The 24,821-nt window shown below is 44.9% G+C and overlaps 3 protein-coding genes and 1 long non-coding RNA gene across 4 annotated transcripts in view; 2 read left to right on the forward strand and 2 right to left on the reverse strand.

Annotated features, from left to right (window-relative positions):
* The window catches only part of LOC310690621 (la-related protein 6-like), a 166,408-nt gene extending 152,268 nt beyond the window's left edge, over positions 1 to 14,140 (reverse strand). The window contains exon 1 of the mRNA XM_083469969.1: positions 14,042 to 14,140. The gene's annotated coding sequence lies outside the window, so the exon portion shown is untranslated. The remainder of the gene's footprint in view (positions 1 to 14,041) is intronic.
* Positions 1 to 24,821, forward strand: part of LOC310690877 — a 237,370-nt gene that overhangs the window by 149,599 nt on the left and 62,950 nt on the right. The window lies entirely within an intron of this gene.
* NSF (N-ethylmaleimide sensitive factor, vesicle fusing ATPase) overlaps positions 1 to 24,821 on the reverse strand; it is a 271,739-nt gene that overhangs the window by 122,384 nt on the left and 124,534 nt on the right. The window lies entirely within an intron of this gene.
* Positions 1 to 24,821, forward strand: part of WNT3 (Wnt family member 3) — a 52,519-nt gene that overhangs the window by 10,438 nt on the left and 17,260 nt on the right. The gene's annotated exons all lie outside the window — the stretch shown is intronic.

The following is a 24,821-nucleotide window of genomic DNA, read 5'->3' on the forward strand; positions in this document are numbered from 1 at the left end:
TCCAACAAAGGCGTCTAAAATTAGGATTTCATCCAAATCTGCTTTAGGCTGCAATGCTATACACACTTACCTAGAATGGGAGTCTATTATTATTATTATTATTATTATTATTATTATTATTATTATTATTATTACCCCGCCCATCTGGCTGGGTTTCCCTAGGCACTCTGGGCGGCTTCCAGCAGAATATAAAAACATAATAAGAAATGTACTCTCAATAAAATTTACTTTTACGTAAGCATGCATAGGATTGTATTGCTAGCAGGGAGGGAAGGTAAAGTCAAGTTTTGGTTCTCTCAGTTTCTCCTTTTTTTTCAATCTTAAGCTCAGTTCTCCAGGTTTCTGCAGCAAATTTCCCTTTTAAAAATCCTCATGAAAATCCTTCAGGATTGTAGTGTGAATTTCTCCCAGTGCACACATTTTTTCTCTGAAGCTTGGACTAAGGTACACATTTTTTACAGGAGTTTTCTCCTGATATAATGCAAGTTGGTGTTATTTACATTAATATATTCATATTTTATAAATGTCCCCCCCAAAGACATATTGCATTTCTGGTAAACATTGTTTGGTTGGAGAACTGCATTGAAAAATTTGGAAAAGCGAGATTTTGAAGGATGGCAGAATTCCAGTTCTCATCTTGTTTGGAAAAGTGCGAATTTGATAAATACGGCTTTATATGCAAATCAAATCTATTTTTTCCCCTGCACCCTTAATTGCCAGAACATAATTTCCTTGCAGAGGGAGCACTTCACAGTGCCAGATTTACATATAAGCTAAATAAGCTATAGCTTATGGCCCCACTCTCTTGGGGCTCCCCCCAAAAATGGATGTACATTTCTAAAATATAAGATAAGAAAACAAATAAAATAAAGCCTACATACAGCAACAGTGTTTTGTGTTGTGTAGGCTCCTATGATATAAGTCATGGGCCCCGCCTGCTAGCCTGCTCCCTAAAATATCACTGGTTTGCTCATTTCTATATATAGGGTGCCTACATTCTGCATGTGCAAATGGCTTTTGATACCTATTAGGTCCATAAACTACCATATAGCATATATTCAACACAAAAAACAGCGACAATTTGTTGTTGACAAAGGACAGCTAGACATATTTGTTGTTGTTGTTTAGTCATTTAGTCATGTCCAACTCTTTGTGACCCCATGGACCAGAGCACACCAGACACTCCTGTCTTCCACTCCTTCCCGCAGTTCGGTCCAACTCATGCTGGTAGCTTCGAGAACACTGTCCAACCATCTCATCCTCTGTCATCCGCTTCTCCTTGTGCCCTCCATCTTTCCCAACATCAGGGTCTTTTCCAGGGAGTCTTCTCTTCTCATGAGGTGGCCAAAGTATTGGAGCCTCAGCTTCAGGATCTGTCCTTCCAGTGAGCACTCAGGGCTGATTTCCTCAAGAATGGAGAGGTTTGATCTTCTTGCCGTCCATGGGACTCTCAAGAGTCTCCTCCAGCACCAGAATTCAAAAGCATCAATTCTTCGGCGACCAGCCTTCTTTATGGTCCAGCTCTCACTTCCATACATCACTACTGGGAAAACCATAGCTTTTACTATACGGACCTTTGTTGGCATATATAAAGGGCCCCATTACCTTCAGTAGCTTAGGGCCTCCTCAAACCTATACAGTGGTACCTCGCAAGACGAAATTAATTCGTTCCGCAAATCTCTTCGTCTTGCGAGTTTTTCATCTTGCGATGCACGGTTTCCCATAGGAATGCATTGAAAATCAATTAATGCGTTCCTAGGGAAACCACCTTCAGACCAGGTCCGGGGACAGTCTGTCCCCCGACCTCTTCTGAAGGCTGGGGGGGGGACAAGGGCTTTTCTTCCCACCCCCAGCATTTTAAAAAACCCCGGGACAGCGGAGGACTTCTCCGCTGTCCGGTCGATCTTAAAATGCTGGAGGGCGGCATTTTAAAATCGCCCCGGGACAGCGGAGGACTTCTCCGCTGTCCGGGGCGATTTAAAAGCCCCTGGGAAGGCAGGCAGGGAGGACAAAGACTTTCGCCCACCGCCCGGCTTCGGAGCAGCGTTCCGAAGCCGGGCGGCGGGGGCAGGTGTTCCCGCCCCGCCGCCCGGCTTCGGAGCAACGTTCCGAAGCCCGGCGGCGGGAGGAGGCGTTCCCGCCCCACCGCCCGGCTTCGGAGGAGGTCCGAGGACAGTGGGGAAGACGCGCTGCGCTTCCCCGCTGTCCCGGATATTTCCCTATGGGCTGTCGTCTTGCGAAGCAAGCCCATAGGGAAATTCGTCTTGCGAAGCGCCTCCAAAACGGAAAACCCTTTCGTCTAGCGGGTTTTCCGTCTTGCGAGGCATTCGTCTTGCGGGGCACCACTGTATCTGGCTCTGACTTCATGCAGTAAGTGTACAACTACAAAAAAGAACCCAGTGTGTAAATGCCACAAACATGCTTTTGCAAGATCTGTATATATCATACTTTGAGCGCCTGAAGCAGCTCCCTGTTGAATGCAATATGTGAGATGCATTTACCTGGAAGTGAGAGTCAAGCTTGCCTGCTACTGCTGATGATGATTTGGGGAGGTGCAAGCAAATGGGTTGATGGGAAGGTGCTTGGGGCAGCTGGAAGGTGCAACAGGAGTTGACCGAACTTTGTGGAATGTGAACTGCTGCCGTACAGTAAGGGGACGGAGCGCAGCTTGACAAGCTCCCAACCTAAAAGCTCCAGGCTGATCTGATAAAAGATGACAAGACTCCTGAAAAATGTTTAAACCTGTTTCTCCTTCCCCCTTTCTTTCTTTGTGCTATGATGCGGGGCGGTGGGGGAGCTAAGGGGCTGCAAAATGGAAAAGAGAAGGGGGGAAGGGAACAAAGCAGGAAAACAGCGGTAGCTACAGGAAGACAATACTAGAGTGTCTTTATTTATCGTTGTTGTTATTTATAGAGCAGCTAAGGAAGTACGCTGGAAAGGAGGTCCTTTTCTAGGAAACGGTGGCCTGCTGAAACGAATTGTCTCAGACCTGGGAAACGCACTGATTTAGGGCTGATCTTTGCCTTTCGATTCTGAGTTAGCTTCATCAGAAGTGCTTAGGGAGGCCAGAAACCAACCATACCGCCAACTGAGAGAGCAGAATAAAATCTCTATAAACGCTAAGTTGCTGCGATTGAAGCAGAGCTCCTTGCAACAGCTCAGCTCCTCTGCAAAGGAGCTGGGTGCTCTTTTGCAAGAGCCAAGCCGGTGAAGCAAAATCGGCAGCCGCGGCAAGAGTGCTTTTCTGCAACCCAGTTTTTAAGACTAAGCAGGTGAAACCTACACAGGTAATACTGTCGAGGCAAATCAAGACCCCTTGCAAGACTTGAGCTCCTCCACAAGATGTTATGGGCTTGAGCATGTGTCCTGACCCCTCCCTTGATGCACAATAGGCTAGCGCATTAACCAGGTTGGTGGTTCGAGCCCACCCATGGACAGCTGTGGCCAGGATTCCTGCATTGCAGAGAGCTGAACTAATGACCCTCAGTCTCCCTTCCAACTCTAGATTTGGAATGGCCCAAATGTTATTTTGGGGTGTAAAACCCTTGGCCTCTAATTCTTAAGTGTGGCCTGGAGAGATATAAAGTTTCGAATCATAGAATCGCATCTGGTCCAACCCCCTGCAATGCAGAAATATGCAGCTGTCCCATACGGGGATCGAACCTGCAACCTTGGCATTATCAGCGCCACACTCTAACCAGCTGAGCTATCCAGACTTCCCCACGTCACTGAGAGACTGGCACCCTACAGGAAGCGTAATTGCTGACCCAGTGCTACCATGCCCAAACCAATAACTGTCAATATAGATATATATGAACAAGAATATGGGGCAGTACATCCCCCCCCAAAGGCTTTGGGCCAGCCAAATGGCACACCTGCATTGCTGGTTGGCTGTCGTAGTTGAGTTGCATGCCAGGCCTCCTAAGAAGTGTGGGGTGTGAAACACAGAGCAGTCAAATACAACGTTCCTAGAGTGGACATGTTTAGAAATGAAGAGGGATGTTTGTCCAGCCAGTAGATAAACTTCCTGTTTCCTCCTGTGCTGGGACAAACTTCCTCTACATGTGACCAGAGGTGGGCGTGACTTTACCTGTGCAGGTAACGAAAGCACAGGACTGGCCACCACATCTCTCTCTGACTCCATTCCTCGAGATGCTCTCTTGGCCAGCCAAGAGAAGACAAAGGAACTATCTCCTTATGGGATAGATTCCACGTGTATATATTTTGTAACTTAAGTCTGCCTTCTGGGATCCATTTGTGAACAGAACGTGTGAGTAAACTCTTTTATACTTTCATACAAGGCTGTGTCACGTCTATTCTTTTTAGGAGGGAATAAAAGGGGAATTACCAGGAAACTTATTTTAGAGGCTTATGCAAGCCTGGCAAACCTATCCGCTGTGTACGTTTAAAAGGGGAATGTTACTCTGCTAAATCAGAGAACTTGTTAACACAAGTTGGGAAGGATATAATTAAACAATATATCCTCTCCTGCCTCCCTGAACATTCCCACAAGAAGAGACTGCTAGACCAGGTCAATGGACCATCTACTCTGGCATCCTCGTCTCACAAGCCACCCAGGTGCCTGTAGGAAACCCACAAATTTGGGTTTCCAGCAGCTGGCATTCAGAAGCATTTCTGCCTCTGAGCATGGCCCTCGTGGCTACAGGCCATTGATAGCCCTCTCTTCCATGAATTTGTCCTATCCTCTTTTAAAGTTGGTGGCTATCCGTTTGTGGGAGCAATTTCCATAGTTAAACTATGAGCATAGCTGTCGACTTTCAGATTGGAAAATAAGGGATCAGCAGCCTCAAAAATAAGGGATCAGCAGCCTCACCTGTCCCGGGGACAGTCTACGGGATATCTGACAATCCGGGATAGCAGCGGGAAACGGTGCTGGAATAAGGAATTTCCCCGCAAAAAAAGGGAAGGTTGACAGCTTTGACTATGAGCTGTGTGAACCTTCCAACAACACTTCATTGGACAACCACGAGTTCAAGTGTTACGAAAGAGGAAGGAAAACTATCCCTACTTACCATGGTGTGCTTAATTTCATAAACTTATATAATGTCGCCCAGTGCTTTCCCCCCCTAAAAATATAATAATGTTTAGGGGTGCTCTCATTTTCCGACTCATATTGAAATACTGCCCCTCAATGAAGCCAAACTTAGATTCACAAAATGTTTAGGGGTATGTATACCCCTGCATACCCCCAGAAAAAAGCACTGATGTCACCTCTTACTTCCCTCTCAACTAAAAAGCCCCAAAGCCTACAACCTCAACACATAGAGGAATCACTCCATTCTCTTGATTGTTTCACTTGCCCTTTTCTGAAACTTCTCCAACCCTACAATCGACTTTTTGAGGTGATTGTAACTGGTTCAATCTGGTACACAGAACCAGTACGTTTCCGAGCACAATTCAAAGTGTTGGTGTTGACCTTTAAAGCCCTAAACGGCCTCGGTCCAGTATACCTGAAGGAGCGTCTCCACCCCCATCGTTCAGCCTGGACACTGAGGTCCAGCACCGGGGGCCTTTTGGCGGTTCCCTCACTGCGAGAAGCCAAGTTACAGGGAACCAGGCAGAGGGCCTTCTCGGTAGTGGCACCCGCCCTGTGGAACGCCCTCCCACCAGATGTCAAAGAGAACAACAACTACCAGACTTTTAGAAGACATCTGAAGACAGCCCTGTTTAGGGAAGCTTTTAATGTTTGATGTATCACAGTATTTTAATATTCTTTTGGAAGCCGCCCAGAGTGGCTGGGGAAACCCAGCCAGATGGCCGGGGTATAAATAATAAATTATTATTATTATATTATTATTATTTTGTGTGGGAAATGCAGCAGCAAGCATGCTGGGCCCATAGCAGTAGTGGCTAATAATAATATGCATAAATGAGGACTTGGGGTGTGCATCCCAAAATAAGCTTTGCACTGTCATAAATCATACATCCACATGAAGGGCTTTCGCCTTCCAGGTGCCTGTCTCTGGCACAGCATTTCACTTTGGGGTATATCACTCTGAAGCAGGCTTTTCTCCCAACTAATATAGAGTGGTACCTCGGGTTAAGTACTTAATTCTTTCCAGAGGTCTGTACTTAACCTGAAACTGTTCTTAACCTGAAGCACCACTTTAGCTAATGGGGCCTCCCGCGGCCGCTGCACCGCCAGAGCACGATTTCTGTTCTCATCCTGAAGCAAAGTTCTTAACCCGAGGTAATATTTCTGGGTTAGCGGGGTCTGTAACCTGAAGCATATGTAACCTGAAGCGCTTGTAACCTGAGGTACCACTGTATGTATAAATGCATAAGAATCTGGGAGGGGGATGTATACCCCAAAAGCTTGGAAGTAGAACGAGAACACCGAAATGTAATAATAATAATAATAATAATAATAATAATAATAATAATAATAATAGTAGTTTATTTATACCCCACCCATCTGGCTGGCTTTCCCCAGCCACTCCGGGCAGCTTCCAACAAAATATTAAAAATACAATAAAACATCAGTGGTTCTGATGTTTCACCAATATAGTGGTTCTTCCTTATATGGAGGAACTCCCCCGTTAGTACATGTAAGTGTATGCATTTTTTAATTAGAAGGGGGGAAATGTTTTTTAAACACTGAAACGGAACATTGTGGTTCAGTCGAGAAAAGAAAAGTGTGGGAAGGAAGAAGCCTGTTCACCTGTGTCGCTCCTGTTGTTGTTGGACTCGCATTTCCCATCAGCACCAAATTGCATGACTAAGAATGAGGGATGATGCCCTGGAGCAGGGGGTTAGGAGAGGAGGGTTGCACAGTGGCATAGCGTGGGTTGCCAGGGCCCGGGGCCATGCAGAAGAGGTGGGAGGGAGGGAAACGGAGTATACATGCACATTCAACTGCCTATAGCGTCCACGTCACCCAGCAGATTGCAGAGATAAGAAGAGTTGTTCCATTCTCTAGCGAGGTCACTTCCTGGATCACATGGAGAAGCCGTTTTCAACGGAGCCCAGTGACGGAAGCATGTAGCTGTATCGAGGCAGCACCGGGTGTTGGAATTTCGCGCCCCTGTGCCCTCCGCCCACATGCTACGCCGCTGGGTGTGCGTGCTGCGAGGTTAAAATCCCTTTTCCCTGCACCATACAAGCATAGAGGAGGGAAATAAAATTTTGCATGTCTGTGCACACACACAAACTACTATAAGGAAACTGCTTAATAGCAGTCCACACCACATGCCATGCTTTTAAATAAACAAACCAATAGCAAGTGATCTTACTAATGGTTGTTTTTGCCATTCTGAATACCTCCAAGAAGGTCCTTTAAGCTTGCCTCCCTGCACCTGAAAGGCCTTCTCCCCTTTCCCCATAGACATCTGGATTGGTCATGGTGTTCCCTGGTTTTAAGATGTCCGCTTAGCTTCCTCCAACCATCACCACCCCAGATCTCCTTCCGAACATCTCTCTCTAGCTCTTAGTCCCAGTCTCTTTCCCACCTGCCCCAGACCCCCTCTTTCTTCAGAGCTTGTAGCCTTCAAAACAGGAACACTCCCAGATCCCAAGTCATCAGCCCAGTTACCTAACTTGGAAGTCCTCTTGGCTTTGGCAGGAGGAGGAGGCGCAGAGCGGAGCCGGTGCCAACTTCGTACCTCTCCTTGCTGCTAAAAATAAGCCGCTGCTTCTTGCCCCCAAGTCAGGTTACCTCCAGAGGTAATGACAACAAAGCAAGCAGCCAGTTAAAGAGCAATTATCTCAACCTAATCGCTTCCCCGGGGCAGGGACGGCTGCCAAAGCTCAGCACTGCTGCTCAGTGGAGATGGGTCTTCTTTTTAGAGCGGGCCACACCTCTCATTGTACGAGGAAAAGCCTTCCATACCTACAGGGGCCTGTCCTGCCAACTAACTCCCCAAATCTGGCCTGATAACCCACCCTACCCCCTGAGCTTTTAGAGTTTACAGTGTGCTTATTGCAGATATCCCCTGGAAACGTTCGTAATTTCCCCCATCTCCCCAGTAGTATTAAATTTGAATATATTATTTCAAAGCAGCGGCAGGGAACATGTTGTTGAACTATCATTCCTGACCATTCCCATCATGCTGGCTGGGGCTGATGGGAGCTAGAGTTCAACAACATACGGCGTGCCCATGGTTCCCACCCCACGCTTTAAATCCACCAGGAAAAGAACCGGAAGGGGCTTTTATTTATTTATTTTAACTGATTGCCGGAAACCTCAATAAAAGTATCTGGGATATCACTGTACCTTCTGATCCTGATTACTCAGAGCCAGGAAAATCCCGCTTTGCACATGCTCAGAAAAACTCTTTTCAGCTGCAATGAGGGTCAAAGACTTTTTGCCTTCCTGTTGCAGCATAAAAAAAAGAAAAGTTTTACAATGGCATAAGAATTAAAGAACCTTTTAATGAGGGTGAAAGAGGAGAGCGCAAAATATGGTCTGAAGCTCAACATCAAAAAAACGAAGATCATGGCCACTAGTCCCATCATCTCCTGGCAAATAGAAGGGGAAGAAATGGAGGCAGTGAGAGATTTTACTTTTTTGGGCTCCATGATCACTGCAGATGGTGACAGCAGCCACGAAATTAAAAGACGCCTGCTTCTTGGGAGAAAAGCAATGACAAACCTAGACAGCATCTTAAAAAGCAGAGACATCACCTTGCCAACAAAGGTCCATATAGTAAAAGCTATGGTTTTCCCAGTAGTGATGTATGGAAGTGAGAGCTGGACCATAAAGAAGGCTGGTCGCCGAAGAATTGATGCTTTTGAATTATGGTGCTGGGGGAGACTCTTGAGAGTCCCGTGGACTGCAAGAAGATCAAACCTCTCCACTCTGAAGGAAATCAGCCGAGTGCTCACTGGAAGGACAGATTGTGAAGCTGAGGCTCCGATACTTTGGCCACCTCATGAGAAGAGAAGACTCCCTGGAAAAGACCCTGATGTTGGGAAAGATGGAGAAGGGGACGACAGAGGGCGAGATGGTTGGACAGTGTTCTCGAAGCTACCAGCATGAGTTTGACCAAATTGTGGGAGGCAGTGGAAGACAGGAGTGCCTGGCGTGCTCTGGTCCATGGGGTCACAAAGAGTCGGACATGACTAAACGACTAAACAACAAAGTGTTATCATCATCATTATCTATTAGCTTTACGTGCCACCCTTTATCACAAGATCCCAGGGCAGTGTACAGCATTAAAAACACACTTGACAGTGCATCGTAATAATAAACATAACACAAAGCATAATAACAGACAGCATAATAGTAAAATAATCAGCCCCCACAACCACCTTTCACAGGCCATAGATTATTTAACGGCTAAAGGCATGGCCTGGGTAAACAGGAATGTTTTTAGCCAGATGCCTAAAGACTTGCAATGTTGTCGTCCGGTGAGCTTCCCTAGGGAGAGCGTTTCACAGACGAGGAGCCACCACAGAAAAGGCCTGTTCTTATGTGGCCACCCTCTGAACCTCTCAGGGAGCGGGGGTGTAGAGAAGGGCCTTGGACGACAAGCGCACAGTCTGGGTCGGCTTGTATGGGGACAGGCGGTCCTTAAGATATTGAGGTCCTGAGACATGTGAGGTTTTATAGGTCAGCACCATAATGCCAAGTTTGGCATTAGATGCTCAAAGTACTTGTGGACTTAGGAGTCCATTTCATCAGATGCAAGGAGATGGATGGCAGGTATGGAGGAGCAAAAGTTGGGTTCAACTAGCAGGCAGTTAAACTAGCATCCATGGTGGTGGTGATTCAGTTGAAGCCTAAGGGTTTAGGGCTAGTACAGTGGTACCTTGGGTTAAGAACTTAATTCGTTCTGGAGGTCCGTTCTTAACCTGAAACTGTTCTTAACCTGAAGCACCACTTTAGCTAATGGGGCCTCCCGCTGCTTCCGCACTGCCAGAGCACGATTTCTGTTCTCATCCTGAGGTAAAGTTTTTAACCCGAGGTACTATTTCTGGGTTAGCGGAGTCTGTATCCTGAAGCATCTGTAACCCAAGGTACCACTGTATTGAAACTGGGTTGATTCAGGGGCTGAGCCTGGTCTCAAACTGAGCCCTGAGGAAGCCCCGTACTAGCACTGTTTGTCTCGGCTCATGAAACCATACCTTAAGACTGGTGGGAAGCCTGGGGCCCTCTTTATGGTTGCTGGATGGTGACCCCTGGCCATGCTGGGTGGGACAGCAGGAGAAACACGGGATTTTCACTAGTGCATTGCAGGGCTGACAGCTCTCATTTTTCGAAAGAAATTGCCCGGGATTGCTCAGAGGTGATGCATAAATTGAGTGGATAGCTGGATAGCTCAGTTGCAAGAGCAGGAGACTCTTAATTTAGGGTTGTGAGTTCGAGCCCCACATTGGGCAAAAGATTCCCGCATTGCAGAGGGTTGGACTAGAGGACTCTTGTGGTCCTTTCCAATTCTACAATTCTAATGCCCTATTGTTCAGGTCAATTCTGTGTCCAGGGCAGCTGTTTATCAGCTCCATCTGGTACGCAGGCTGAGACCCTACCTGCCCGTGGACTGTCTCTCCAGAGTGGTGCATGTTCTGGTTATCTCCCGCTTGGACTACTGCAATGCGCTCTACGTCGGGCTACCTTTGACCCGGAAACTACAATGAATCCAGAATGCGGCAGCTAGACTGGTGACTGGGACTGGCCGCCGGGACCATATAACACCCGTTCTGAAAGACCTACATTGGCTCCCAGTACGTTTCTGAGCACAATTCAAAGTATTGGTGCTGACCTTTAAAGCCCTAAACTGCCTCGGTCCAGTACACCTGAGGGAGTGTCTCCACCCCCCATCGTTCAGCCTGGATGCTATGGTCCACCTCCATGGGCCTTCTGGCGGTTCCCTCCCTGCAAGAAGTGAGGTTGCAGGGAATGAGGCAGAGGGCCTTCTCGGTAGTGGCACCCACCCTCATCAGATGTCAAGGAAATAAACAACTATCTGACTTTTAGAAGACATCTGAAGACAGCCCTGTTTTGGGGTGTTTTGATGTTTTATTGTATTTTTAATATTTTGTTGGAAGCTGCTTAGAGTGGCTAGGGAGGCCTGGCCAGATGGGTGGGGTATAAGTAACAAACTATTATTATTATTATTATTATTATTATTATTAGTGTGGGTTGTGTTGATTGCATGCTGATTGCAGCTTCTGGGATTGATAACATTTGTACCCTGTCCATCTAACCGGGTTGCCTTAGCCACTCCAGGAGGCTTCCAACATAGATAAAAACACCACAAAAACATTGTCTTCAGATGTCTTCTAAAGGTTATATCGTTACTCATCTCCTTGCCATCAGGGTATAAAAATTATTATTATTATTATTATTATTATTATTATTATTATTATTATTATTCTATTATTTTCATGCTTTTCATGAATGCAGGAATGTGCGACCTACCACCAAATGTAGCAGTGAGGTGTAGCACGCTGTACTACAACTCCCTTATCCCCTAACCGTTGGCCCTGCTGCCTGGGACTTATGAAAGCTGGAGCCCCACGATATCTAGAGAGTCCCAGGTTCCCCACCCTTGTCTGACAAGGTCGGAGGAGAGGGGAGCAGAGAAGGTTGCCTGGTAGCAAGCCTTCCTGAGAGGGAAGCCCCCCCTAGATTCCCAAGGAAGCTTGCGGCCTAGGGCTGCAAGCTCAGGAGAGCCTCCATTCGCCACATTTCGATGGTGCCTCCGTCGGCCGCCTGCTCCAGCCATCATCCCTCCCGGCGCAAGCTGCAGACTTCCGTGCAGCTTACATGGTGGGCTGATTCCATTGTGGGTTCAGCAGCAGAAACCTCCCGCCCCCACGGACAAGAGGGTGTAAGCATCTTCTAAGGAGGTAGCCAGGGAAACGGCCCGGTGGGGTTAAAGATGCCTATAATGTCTGCGGTTGCCCTTTCGATAAGGAGCACTCTCAGCAGGGGTGAAAATAAAGGATCACAAGGGGAAAGGCTTTAGAAAATGCCCAAGGCACAAGATGCTCAAATGCCTGTCGGACACTCCCCCTGGCCTGCTTGTCTTATAATGAAAGTGCTCCGAGGTCAGGCTGTGGCAGATGAATGATACGTCCCCGTTTTCAAGTAGGAATGCTTAAGAAATCCCCCCCCCCCCATCGCTCTGTCCTCTAAACCACCCTATCTTGTTTCCTGAGGTGCACTAATACACTTGTGACCCACGGTTCTTTGGTATTTCTGGACTTTGTCCAAAGACCACCACCTCCTCCTCCTCCTCCTCTTCTTCTTCTTCTTCATCTTAATATATTTATGCCCCAGCCACTCTGGGTAGCTTCCAACACATACAGTATAAAAACATAATAGAACGTCAAAAATTAAAAACTTCCTGCCACGGGGCTGCCTTCAGATGTCTTCTAAAAGTTGGGTAGTTCTTTATCTCCTTGACATCTGATGGGAGGGTGTTCCACAGGGCAGGTGCCACTACCAAGAAGGCCCTCTGCCTGGTTCCCTGTAACTTGGCTTCTCACAGTGAGGGAACCGCCAGAAGGCCCTCGGAGCTGGACCTCGGTGTGTGGGCTGAACGATGGGGGTGGAGACGCTCCTTCAGGTATACAGAGCCAATTACGTTTAGGGCTTTATAGGTCAATACCAACACTTTGAATTGTGCTCGGGAACATAATGGGAACCAGTGTAGATCCTTTAGAACTGGTGTTATATGGTCCCAGCGACCTCTCCCATTCACCATTCTAGCTGCCACATTCTGGTTTAGTTGTAGTTTCTAAGTCACCTCAAAGCGCAATGCCATAGTGTAGTTTGCTGTCTTTTGTCTTGTGCATTTTTTGTCTTGTGCATTCCCCAACCCCTTGCAGGGGCCAGCAAACATTTTCAGCAGGGGGCCGGTCCACTGTTCCTCAGACCTTGTGGGGGGCCGGACTATATTTTTTTGGGGGGGGATGAACAAATTCCTATGCCCCACAAATAACCCAGAGGTGCATTTTAAATAAAAGCACACATTCTACTCACAAAAAACACGAGGCAGACCCCACAAAGAACCCAGAGATGCGGTCTGATTAAAAGGACACATTCTACTCCTGTAAAAACAACAGGCAGGCCCCACAAATAACCCAGAGATGCAGTTTAAATAAAAGGACTCATTCTGCTTATGTAAAAACACGCTGATTCCCAGACCGTCTACGGGCCGGATTTAGAAGGCGATTGGGCCGCATCCAGCCCCCGGGCCTTAGTTTGCCTACCCCTGCCTTACAGCTTACTGATAAACACTATGCATGCACTCATGGCTAAAAACCAAAGCACAAAATGATCACATTCCGTTTCCATTTTGCACTGCTTAGAATTACTGGCATTGGTAAATGAGCCATCGCAGTTGAAATGTAAGCCGGTTTCACAGCGATTCAAAAGTCATGTACATGAATTCAACAGCAATTTATAGTGGAGTCAGACCACGTATTTCCCTAAGTGTCACTTAATCTGGTGATGACGAATCAAGGAATGGTCATTTACGTGTGAACTATCCACTAACATCATGTCAGATAAACCTTTGTAGTACAGACCGCTAGACTACAAGCAAAGAGAGCGGGAGACTGCGTAGTAATAAATTCAGATAACTCAAGTCCTGAGGCAAGCCACATTGTACTAGAGAAAAACAGGCATTAACCCAGCAAGGTGTGCTTTACATAAAGTGTTGCATGGATATATTGGCATCCTGGGGCCCTGTCAGATTATAACCTCTGCTGTTTATCCCCATCAGGTAATTGAGGCCCAAGCACTTCCACCATCTCAAAGTCAATTTAATACTTTCTGATCTCCCAAACCTTTTAGGGGCTTTCCCTTTATTGCTCTCTTGTTGCTACTTATATTGATTTTATACCAGTTCTATTAATCTTCTCTGTCTTTTAAATAGCCTTGTTTTTACCGCCACTGTCCGCTGTGTCATTTTATATTGTCGTTTTATCTTTTGTTAAATAGAAAAGCAGCCTGGAGACACAAGAGACAGGTAGATAATTCAGGGCCGGATGCCAAGGTTGATCTGGGTGAGAAAATTCCTTCTAGATCAGCGGTTCTCAACCTGTGGGTCCCCAGATGTTGTTGGACTACAACTCCCATCATCCCTGAGCTCTGGCCTTGCTAGCTAGGGGTGATGGGAGTTGTAGTTCAACAACATCTGGGGACCCACAGGTTGAGAAAGGCTGTTCTATTTTTAAAAAAATGATATTTATTAAGTTTTCAAAGGAAAAAAGTTACATAAGTAAAAAAATTAGACGAAAAGACAACAATAAAAATAAAAGAAAAAAAGAAAAATACAGAAAAAAGATAAAAAACATTTTTAAAAAAACACACATCAATCTTTCCATATCATATATTCATATCCTTGCTTCCCTGACCTCCTCACACCTCCCTTTTTTTGTATTCCAGTTCAGTTAGTTAATTCAGCAGTTTCTTTCCCTCTTTATTTTTATCTTAATCCTTTAACTTAATATAATATAACTTTGAGTTCTCACCTGTTATTAATCCATTTTTCATACACCTTTAAAACATTGCTGCTTAAACCACTTAACTTCATTGAGAAAGGCTGTTCTAGACTCTTTGGAGGTCAGTCAGAACCTGGGTATGAACAATCACCCGTCCACTGAGAAAATCGGGGTGCAGGGGGAGAAGGCAAATCTGCAACACCATCCATTGTCCCCAGACGATGTATTCCCCAATGATCAGCCGAGGAAGAGGACCGTCCTATGATAACAGAGAAGGGAAAAGCTCTTCCCAATCCTTTGCTTGGAGGTGGGGGAGGATAGAATACTAGATAACCTTTATCTAATTTGACCAGTTTTCTGAAATCCCCAAAGGTATGTAAGCCTTGGGACGCGGGTGGTGCTGTGGGTTAAACCACAGAGCCTAGGACTTGCCAATCAGAAGGTCAACGGGGTGAGCTCCTGTTGCTCGGTCCCTGCTCCTGCCAACCTAGCAGTTCGAAAGCACACCAGTGCAAGTAGATAAATAGGTACCGCTCCGGCGGGAAGAGCAGCGCACGGAAACACCGTTTACCTTCCCGCCGGAGCGGTACCTATTTGTCTACTTGTACTTTGATGTGCTTTCGAACTGCTAGGTTGGCAGGAGCAGGGACCGAGCAACGGGAGCTCACCCCGTCGCGGGGATTCGAACCGCCAACCTTCTGATCGGCAAGTCCTAGGCTCTGTGGTTTAACCCACAGTGCCACCCGCGTCCCTTAACAGACCTTACAGAGTAGCTCAATCCTAATGTCCCTTTAACGCAGGCTTCCGCAACCTCGGCCCTCCAGATGATTTGAGACTACAATTCCCATCATCCCTGACCACCTGTCCTGTTAGCTAGGGATCATGGGAGTTGTAGGCCAAAAACATCTGGAGGGGCGAGTTTGAGGAAGCCAGCAAGCCTCTGGAAACACTTGAAAAACCCCAAAATACACCAAACTCTCCACCGCAATCGCTCCCTGAAAACCTCCTTTCTCAAACTCCAACTCTCCGCAGGCCTCACAGGTTGGTGCAAAGGCTCCTGGGATTGCACTTGCAAAGGCTTGTGGGATTGCTAAACGTGGTTTTCGTCTTGAAGAGGTGCCGATTATGAAGCACTGGTGATAAGGTTCGAATTTCAAAAGGTTCAAAACAAGCCAAGAAGCAGATATCTAACTAACAAGGGGGGGGGGGGGGAATTATTTAGTCAGCCAAGAGTCCTAAGGAAGGAAGGAGAGAGGGAGGGAAGGGGACGCCGGGGTGTGACCAAGACTAAGAGTCACCTGGGGTGCTGCTAAATGGAACAATTCCATTGTGCGGCACAGCATCCATGGATTTGCATTTTCAGGGAAGGCAAGGAGGCAGAGCAACCCAGAGCTGTGATAGATGTTTGTGCATGTGAGCCTGTAATAAACCGTACTAGGAATACAAGTGAGTGAGAGAGAACGGTGCTGTTTCTATCCACCACCACCCCACGCCACCGATATAAACACTGTAACATATATAAACCCTTTTTCAGTGACGTATGGACCATATACGGGACGCAGGTGGTGCTATGCCACAGAGCCTAGGACTTGCCGTTCAGATGGTCGGTGGTTCGAATCCCCGCGACGGGGTGAGTTCCCGTTGCTCAGTCCTGCTCCTGCCAACCTAGCAGTTCGAAAGCACATCAAAGTGCAAGTAGATAAAGAGGTACCACTTCGGCGGGAAGGTAAAAGGTGTTTCCGTGCACTGCTCTGGTTCGCCAGAAGCGGCTTAGTCATGCTGGCCACATGACCCGGAAGCTGTACGCCGGCTCCCTCAGACAATAAAGCGAGATGAGCGCCACAACCCCAGAGTCGACCACGACTGGACCTAATGGTCAGGGGTCCCTTTACCTTTACCTTTACGGACCATATATATGGGGTTACTCCATTTTATCTTCCTATGAACCCTGTGAACTAGGTTCGGCTAAGAGAAAGGGATTTGGCCCAGGCCACCTAGTTAGCTGTGTTGCAGAGTCGAAATGTGGATATGTGTCTTCCTGGTCTTTCAGACAGACATGTTGCTGTCTGTCTGAAAGCACCTCGCAGCATTGGTATGAGATTATCCTAGGAAGTAAAAATGGGTAGATTTGTAGATTTCCTGCTGGCAGCAATTAAAGAAAAATCTCTTTATTTGGAGGACTGGGGAGGAACTGTGTGGCTGGGTAGATAAGCACCATTCCCTATTTGAGGACAAGATTTTCCAATGAAAGTTCAAGAGGCTCAAAAGTTGTTTCCACACACACACACACAGCTTATCTTAAAAACAAATCTGGCTGAAGATTTGGAATTTGCCCAAGCCAAGTTGTTTCGTCATGGACTTTGACTAAAGTTCTATTCAGTGCCACAGATTTAAAACAAACTGAGGGCACGTCTGATCTCAAAATCGTAAACATGACTTTGGAGAGATGCTTTTAAAAAAAATAAATTAAAATGACAAGGCCTTTGATGTTTGCTTCTGCCTTTCATCCCTTCTTTTGTTCTTCTGTGCTAAAGTTTCATTTAGGACAGAGAGATACGGGTGCCTTCATGCATCCAGTCTGTTAGCACAAAAGGACTACCCGCCACACCCAATACCTTTAAAAATAATAGCCTATGAACTGACATGGATTGCAGTTAAGTTGGAAATGCCCTAGCCAATTCAGGTTACCACATTGGGGCCCTCAAAATATCCTGCAGGTGGGCTGCTAAACTCCCAAAATATAGTTACAGATAGGTAGCCGTGTTGGTCTGCCATAGTCAAAATAAAAAAATTCCTTCCAGTAGCACCTTAAAGACCAACTAAGTTAGTTCTTGGTATGAGCTTTCGTGTGCATGCATACGAAAGTCCATCAACCTCACCAAGAAACTTGCACAGGTACAGACTGATATCTTCTTTCTTACTAAATGCAAGAACCTGGACATTATACCCAAGGGTCTTAGAATTAAGAACCCTCTACAATCCACGTATCCCACTGAATATGCAAGAAAACTATGCAACACTTTGTCTAAGAAGTGTGCATGCACACGAAAGCTCATACCAAGAACTAACTTAGTTGGTCTTTAAGGTGCTACTGGAAGGAATTTTTCCCAAAATATAGGTTCAGCACCTTCATTTGGATAGCTCCCTGTGCAGGGAGACTGACCAGCCAGCTAGCATTCAATGTTTCCCATTTGTGAAACAAACATTCACAGCTCTCGATTCTCAATAGTGACTTATTCTAGTATAACAGTTCATTCAGCAATGCAGGCTGGTACAGAACTCACAAGTATGCAGTGGTCCCTGCCCCAGTGATCTTACAGTATGCAAGTGTACTGGAAGAAGCCAAACTCACCAGTGTCGAAGCAAGGATTCTTCAACATCAACTTCATGTTGAGCGGATGCCTGATGATTGTCTTCCAAAGCAACTACAGTGGTACCTCGGGTTAAGTACTTAATTCGTTCTGGAGGTTCATTCTTAACCTGAAACTGTTCTTAACCTGAAGCACCACTTTAGCTAATGGGGCCTCCTGCTGCTGCCGCGCCGCCAGAGCACGATTTCTGTTCTCATCCTGAAGCAAAGTTCTTAACCCGAGGTACTATTTCTGGGTTAGCGGAGTCTGTAACCTGAAGCGTCTGTAACCTGAAGCATCGTAACCCGAGGTACCACTGTACTCTATTCCAAACTTAAAAATGGAAAGCATAATACCGGTGGTCAACAGAAGAGGTTTAAAGACTCTCTCAAGGAAAGTCTATAAAAAGGTAGTATAAACACCGACAACTGGGAAACACTGGCCTGTGAGTGCTCCAATTGGAGAACAGTCTTTACCAAAGGTGTCATGGGCTTTGAAGATGCTCAAACTCAGGCTGAAAGGGAGAAACGTGCTAAGAGGAAGGCACACTTGGCAAACCCTCACCATGATCAACTCCCGCCTGGAAACCTATGTCCCCACTGTGGATCCAGAATTGGCCTCCACTGTCACTTACGGACTCACTGTTAAAACCGTGTTCATGGAAGACAAACCTACTCAGCTATGAATGATCACTGAAGAAGACAGTATGGAACAAGAACAGAAGGACTGCCTGATTATTATACAGTGGCATCGGCATGCATGGCACTTTTATGGGCTAAAGGAAAGCAAGGTCCCTGACTACCCCAAGCGATTGTACTCTAAATCCATGGTAGGGAACGTTTCTCAGTTCCGGAGGCGGCGCGCTCAGCAATGGCGGTCCTCTTCAGCTGCTGAAGAGGGGCTCCGCGGAAAAGGGTCGTGCGCTGCGGCACAGCGACGACCCATCCAGATAAACCACGGGTAGAGTGAGCTCGTGGCCGTGGGGTTCGGCGGGCACCAGAAGCGACCTCGGATACGCAGAAGAGACCCCGTAAGGGGTATCGGAACGTGGAGGGGGTAGCGGTGCTGTGAATCCATCGCTCTTTCCGCGGAAGCGAAGCCGCGCGGCTGCTGCTGACTAGCGCTGACCTTTCTTCCTTCAACAATTGGATCGAAACAACTTACTCGTGAGTAAGAAATTTAAAGCTTTAAATCAGAACTAAATTGGTGAAATTCGGCTGAAAGCGGGAGACGTTAAAAAGGAAGTCAGTCTTCCGGCTCTGCCTAAAGTATCAAGCAAAGACTCTTTTAAAGCGGAAGCATTGAAAGGAGTTCAAAAGAAATTGGAATTTACTTGGCAAACCTGATTTAGACTGCTTTGACTTTAAAAGAAGTTATAACAGCTTCGTATCTGGACTAAAACTGTGGTCTCTCCTCTTCCCTTTCTGTGGATTACAAAGTTTCGAAACCCGGCTCCCGACCTGCCTGGATATAAGTTGTATCGGACTGCGGTAACTGTATATAAATTACAAAACTAGATCGGGCTATTTTGTATCTGGAAAAGAAAAGGGAACTGTTGCATGCACCTTCGCTAAGAACTATTTCTCTCTGCAGTTAAAATTGAATGCAAGATCCCCCTGTTTTGGATGCTATTTGATCCTTATTTTTTCTCTTTCTCCTCCTTTGTGGGAATTTAATGGCGGAATCTTTCTATTCCTCTCCTCCAAGTTTGCTTTTGGGAGCTCCCTCTACTGGATTATAGAACTAACAGTCTCAGAACTGCCGATTTCCCTTTCTCTTTGTTTTTTTTCTGGATGTTTACTCTCTCAGGACTGTTTCCCATGGGATTTACAGTTTGACCTTGAATCCGGGACAGCTGTGGAATGAGTGGCGCATCAAAAACAAGGGCTGGAAGGAAAGCAAAACATTCCGAACTTGTGCAAACAACTCTGCCTGGACAGTTACGCAGATCGTCTGTCCCAATTGTGACAGGTCTGCAAGAAGGACAATTTACACAACCATCTTTTGGGGAGATGGCTGCTGGAGGGATAGATCCTGTCTCTAAAGAAATATTGGATCAACTGGCAGCATTGAATAAGAAAGCTGACGAACAGGCAGCTAGACTTGATGAACAATCCGTTAAATTTGACCAGGTGACAGCTTCCATTAATAAATTGACAGACCAGGTTACTAAAAACACACAGGCAATAAGTGGTATTGAAAAAGTCACAACAGAAAACCGGAAATTAGTTGAAGAAGTTAATACTAAAGCAGAGGAAAATAAAAAGAGGATAGAGGAATTAAGAGGGGAGGTGAGGCCACTCAGTAGACAGGTAACGGAACAGCAAGCGTACCTGTCCCTGGCAGAATTGAAAAATAGGGAAAATAATCTTAGATTGAGAAATATCCCAGAATCTGAGAAGGAGGACTTGATTGGCTTTTTGACAACAGAAATCTCCAAATTTTGGGGATTGACAGAAGAAAAGGACTTTAAAATAGTCACCGCTTTCAGACTAGGAAGAGTGGTTAAGAAGGATAAATCAAGAGATTGCTTGATCATTTTGAGATCTAAGCAAGAAAAAGACAACATACTCGGCCTACATTTCAAAAACCCATTGGTGATTCAGGGGAAGACGGCAGAAATCTTCAGAGATATACCAAAACAGCTTTTGGATTTAAGAATTACATATAAGGATTTAGCAAGCCTACTGAGAAACAACAAAATCCCTTATAGGTGGGAATTCCCTCAAGGACTATCTTTTACCCTGAAAGAGAGGAAGATAAGAATCAGAACAGCAGAGGAGCAAGAAAAGTTTCTAAACGACCACGGGGAGGATCTTCGGAAAGGAGTAGCAGGACCCTGGCCACCTCCTTCGTTTGGCTTCAATCCGGTTCCACCTCCAGGTGAAGAAGATAAAAAAGATCCCCCTGCTGACAAATAAATTGACCCAGGATGTCTCTGCAGCTTCTTAGTTGGAATATTAATGGTGCAAATTCTCCTGAAAGGAGGAAGAAGATTTTTCATATATTAAGAAAAGAACAATTGGATGTTATCTGCCTTCAAGAAACACATGTGACCAGGCTCCACAGGAGAGTACTAATTAACAAGAGATTAGGCCAAGAGTTTATTTCATCAGACAAGGTGAAAAAAAGAGGAGTAGTGATCTATGCAAAGGAGAGCCTGTCACCAAAATTGGTTTTTAAAGATGAACAAGGAAGAATTTTGGCGATCGAAATACAATCACAAGGAGAAAAATTTCTGATAGTTGGAATATATGCACCAAATGATGGGAAGTCGGAATTTTTCAAGAGGCTGCATGAGACAATGCTGGACTATATTGACTATACAAATATCATTTTGATGGGAGACATGAACGGGGTAGTCTCTACCCATATGGATAAGTCACAAAACCAAAATCTGAACAAGGATGGCAGACTGCCAAAGACTTTTTTTGAACTCACAGACAACATGGACTTGATAGACATCTGGAGAACAAAGAACCCTCTAGGCATGGAGGGAACCTTCTTTTCTGAGGCCCACCTATCATGGACAAGAATAGACCAAATTTGGATATCAAGAGGACTGGCACCCAAGACAAAAAAGGCTGAGATCTGCCCTAAAACCTGCTCCGACCATAATGCTTTAAAAATGGACTTGAGACTTACACCAGCTGGATCCTTCAGATGGAGAATGAATGACCATCTGCTCAGAGATCAGGAGATTGTGAAGAAGGCCCAAAAAACGTTGAAGGACTATTTTGAAATAAACTTGAACACCTCAGTGGAAAAGAAAACAGTCTGGGACGCGAGCAAAGCCGTCATGAGAGGGTTTCTGATACAACAGAACACTATTAAGAAGAAACTCTGGAATGGTAAAAAGGACAAGATTTTGGATAAAATAAGAGATGGAGAAAAAAGACTGAGACTAAACCCAAAATCAAAAGAAGTCTTAAGAGAAATAAAATTTTACCAAGTACAATATACAAAATTGATAAATCAAGAAATTGAATGGAAAATTAAACAGATGAAGCAAAGATCATTTGAATCGGCAAATAAATGTGGGAAGCTGCTGGCATGGCAGCTGAAGAAGAGGCAAAAATTGAACTTTGTTACCAATCTGGAGGTTGAAGGAGAATGTATTCAGAAACCAGAAGAAATCAGAAAGTGTTTCCAGAGATATTTCAAAAAGCTATATACTCAAGGACCACAAGCAGAGATGGAAATAAATAACTTTTTAAAGAGCTATGGCCTGCAAAAGTTAACACAAGACACACGAACAGCCCTGAACTGTAGAATAACACAACAGGAAATTGAAAGAGCCATTCAGAATATGCAAATAGGCAAATCCCCAGGCCCAGACGGGCTTACCTCCAAATACTATAAGACACTGATGGATTATTTGATACAGCCATTAATGGAGGTCTGCAACCAGATTATGGAAGGGAAGGGGGCACCAGAATCGTGGAAAGAAGCATTCATCACCCTGATACCAAAATTGGAATCTGAAAAGACCCAACTTAAAAATTATCGTCCCATCTCACTCCTAAACGTGGATTATAAAATTTTTGCTGACATTTTAGCAAATAGACTGAAAAAAGTTTTGAATGAAGTAATTCATAAGGACCAAGCAGGCTTTCTCCCTGGTAGGCATTTGTCTGACAACACCAGGAACATTATAGATGTTTTGGAGTTACTACAGACAAATATGAATACAAAAGCAGTTTTGATCTTTATAGATGCGGAGAAGGCCTTTGATAATATATCTTGGAAATTTATGAAGAAAAACCTGGAAGGGATGGGAGTGGGAGGGGCGTTCCAAAACGGTATTGAAGCAATCTATTCAGAACAGAAGGCCAAATTGATAGTAAACAGCGTGGTGACAGAGGAGTTCAAAATTGAAAAAGGGACACGACAGGGGTGTCCCTTATCACCCTTGCTATTTATTTCTGTCCTGGAGGTGTTGCTGAACTTGATTAGGAGGGATCAGCTGGTGGAAGGAATACAGGTCGGAGAAAAGCAATACAAACTTAAGGCTTTTGCAGACGATTTGGTTTTGACATTACAGGAGCCAGAAACCAGTACAAAAAGAGCTCTAGAATTAATTTCTGAGTTTGTTGAACAAACAAAAAACTAAGGTTTTAGCAAAAAACCTGACATCGTCAGAAATAGATGGGTTTCAGAAGGAAACAGAATTAAATGTGGTTACAAAAGTGAAATACCTGGGGGTTAACTTGACTGGGAGAAATCTGAATTTGTTTAAGGATAATTATGAAAAATGCTGGTCAGAAATTAAAAAGGATTTGGAAGTTTGGTCAAGATTGAAACTTACCTTGTCAGGAAGAATTGCTGCAGTTAAAATGAATGTTTTGCCAAGAATGCTGTTTTTGTTTCAAACCCTTCAGATTGTGGACAGGGTGGAATGTTTTGGAAAGTGGCAGAGAGACATTACGAAGTTTGTCTGGCAGGGCAAAAAGCCCCGAATAAAATTTAAGATTTTAACAGATGCAAAAGAAAGAGGGGGGTTTGCCCTGCCGGATTTAAGACTGTATTATGAAGCTGCGTCTCTCTGCTGGATGAAAGATTGGTTCCTGTTAGAAAACACTGATGTCCTAGATCTGGAAGGGTTTAGTAATGCTTTTGGGTGGCACGCATATCTTTGGTATGACAAGGCAAAGTCTCATAAACTGTTTAAAAACCATATTGTCAGGAAAGCTCTACTTATTGTCTGGACTAAATACAAGGACTTATTTGAAAGTAAGACCCCGAGGTGGTTATCACCGGTTGAGGCTAAGGCTATAAAACTACGTAACATGGAGAGTGGCTGGTTGAAATATTGTGAGATAATTGAAAGAGATGGTGATAACTGGAGGTTGCAGAGTTTTGAAAAATTGAAAGGAAAGGTGCGAGACTGGTTTCACTATGCCCAAATCTTAGAGACTTTTAAAAAGATAAAAGAATTGGTTTCCAGGTGGAAAAATCAAAACTAGAAACAGAATTACTTGAACCTAAGACGAAAGTGCTTTCAAGAATGTATAATCTGCTGCTTAAGTGGAATACCCAAGATGAGATAGTCAAATCAGCAATGATAAAATGGGCACAGGACATAGGGTACAACATTATGTCTGAAGACTGGGAAAGGTTGTGGACCACCAGTATGAAATTTACGGCATGTAGTGCCTTAAAGGAAAACATTATGAAAATGGTATACAGGTGGTACATGACCCCAGTCAAACTTGCAAAGATATATCATCTGTCTGACAATAAATGTTGGAAATGTAAGGAGGTTGAAGGAACTTTCTTTCACCTCTGGTGGACATGCCCGAGGGTGAAGGCTTTTTGGGAAATGATTTATAACGAATTGAAAAAGGTGTTGAAATACACCTTTCACAAGAAACCAGAGGCCTTCCTCCTGGGCATTGTGGGCCAGAGAGTGCCAAAGAAAGATAGAACTTTCTTTTTATATGCAACCACAGCAGCAAGAATCCTTATAGCCAAATACTGGAAGGCACAGGAGTTACCCACGCTGGAAGAATGGCATTCGCAGCTGATCGACTACATGGAACTGGCTGAAATGACGGGCAGAATTCGAGATCTGGGAGAAGAGGCAGTGGAAGAGGACTGGAAAAAATTTAAGGACTATTTACAAAAACACTAAGTTATATGAATGTTGACAGTTTGCTAAGTACTTTGGAAAAATATGCCTCAGTACTGAAATTGGTAAATGAGAGAATTTAAGTTTAAGATTTAGAAATGTATAAATTATGGATAATATAACTAAATGAAAACACAAAAACAACTGAAATAAGGTATTAATTTGCTGTTTATTTTATTGTAAAGAAAGCAGGGGATGGGGGATGTGGGGAAGTCTGGTTGATTATGAAAATTGATTTGGAAAAGTGAATCTTTTTTCTTTCTTTTTTTTCTTCTTTCTTTTTTCTTTTTATAATCCTTTTTCTTTTCTGTAAAAACTGCTTTTGTAGTGTCAATGATGTTGTATTTTTACCCTGGAAAAAAGCAAATAAAAAAACCATTATAAAAAAAAAAATAAATCCATGGTAGGGAACGTTTCTCAGTTCA

Source organism: Podarcis liolepis, assembly GCF_965112155.1.
Source record: "Podarcis liolepis genome assembly, chromosome: 13".
Classification (NCBI taxonomy): Eukaryota; Metazoa; Chordata; class Lepidosauria; order Squamata; family Lacertidae; genus Podarcis; species Podarcis liolepis.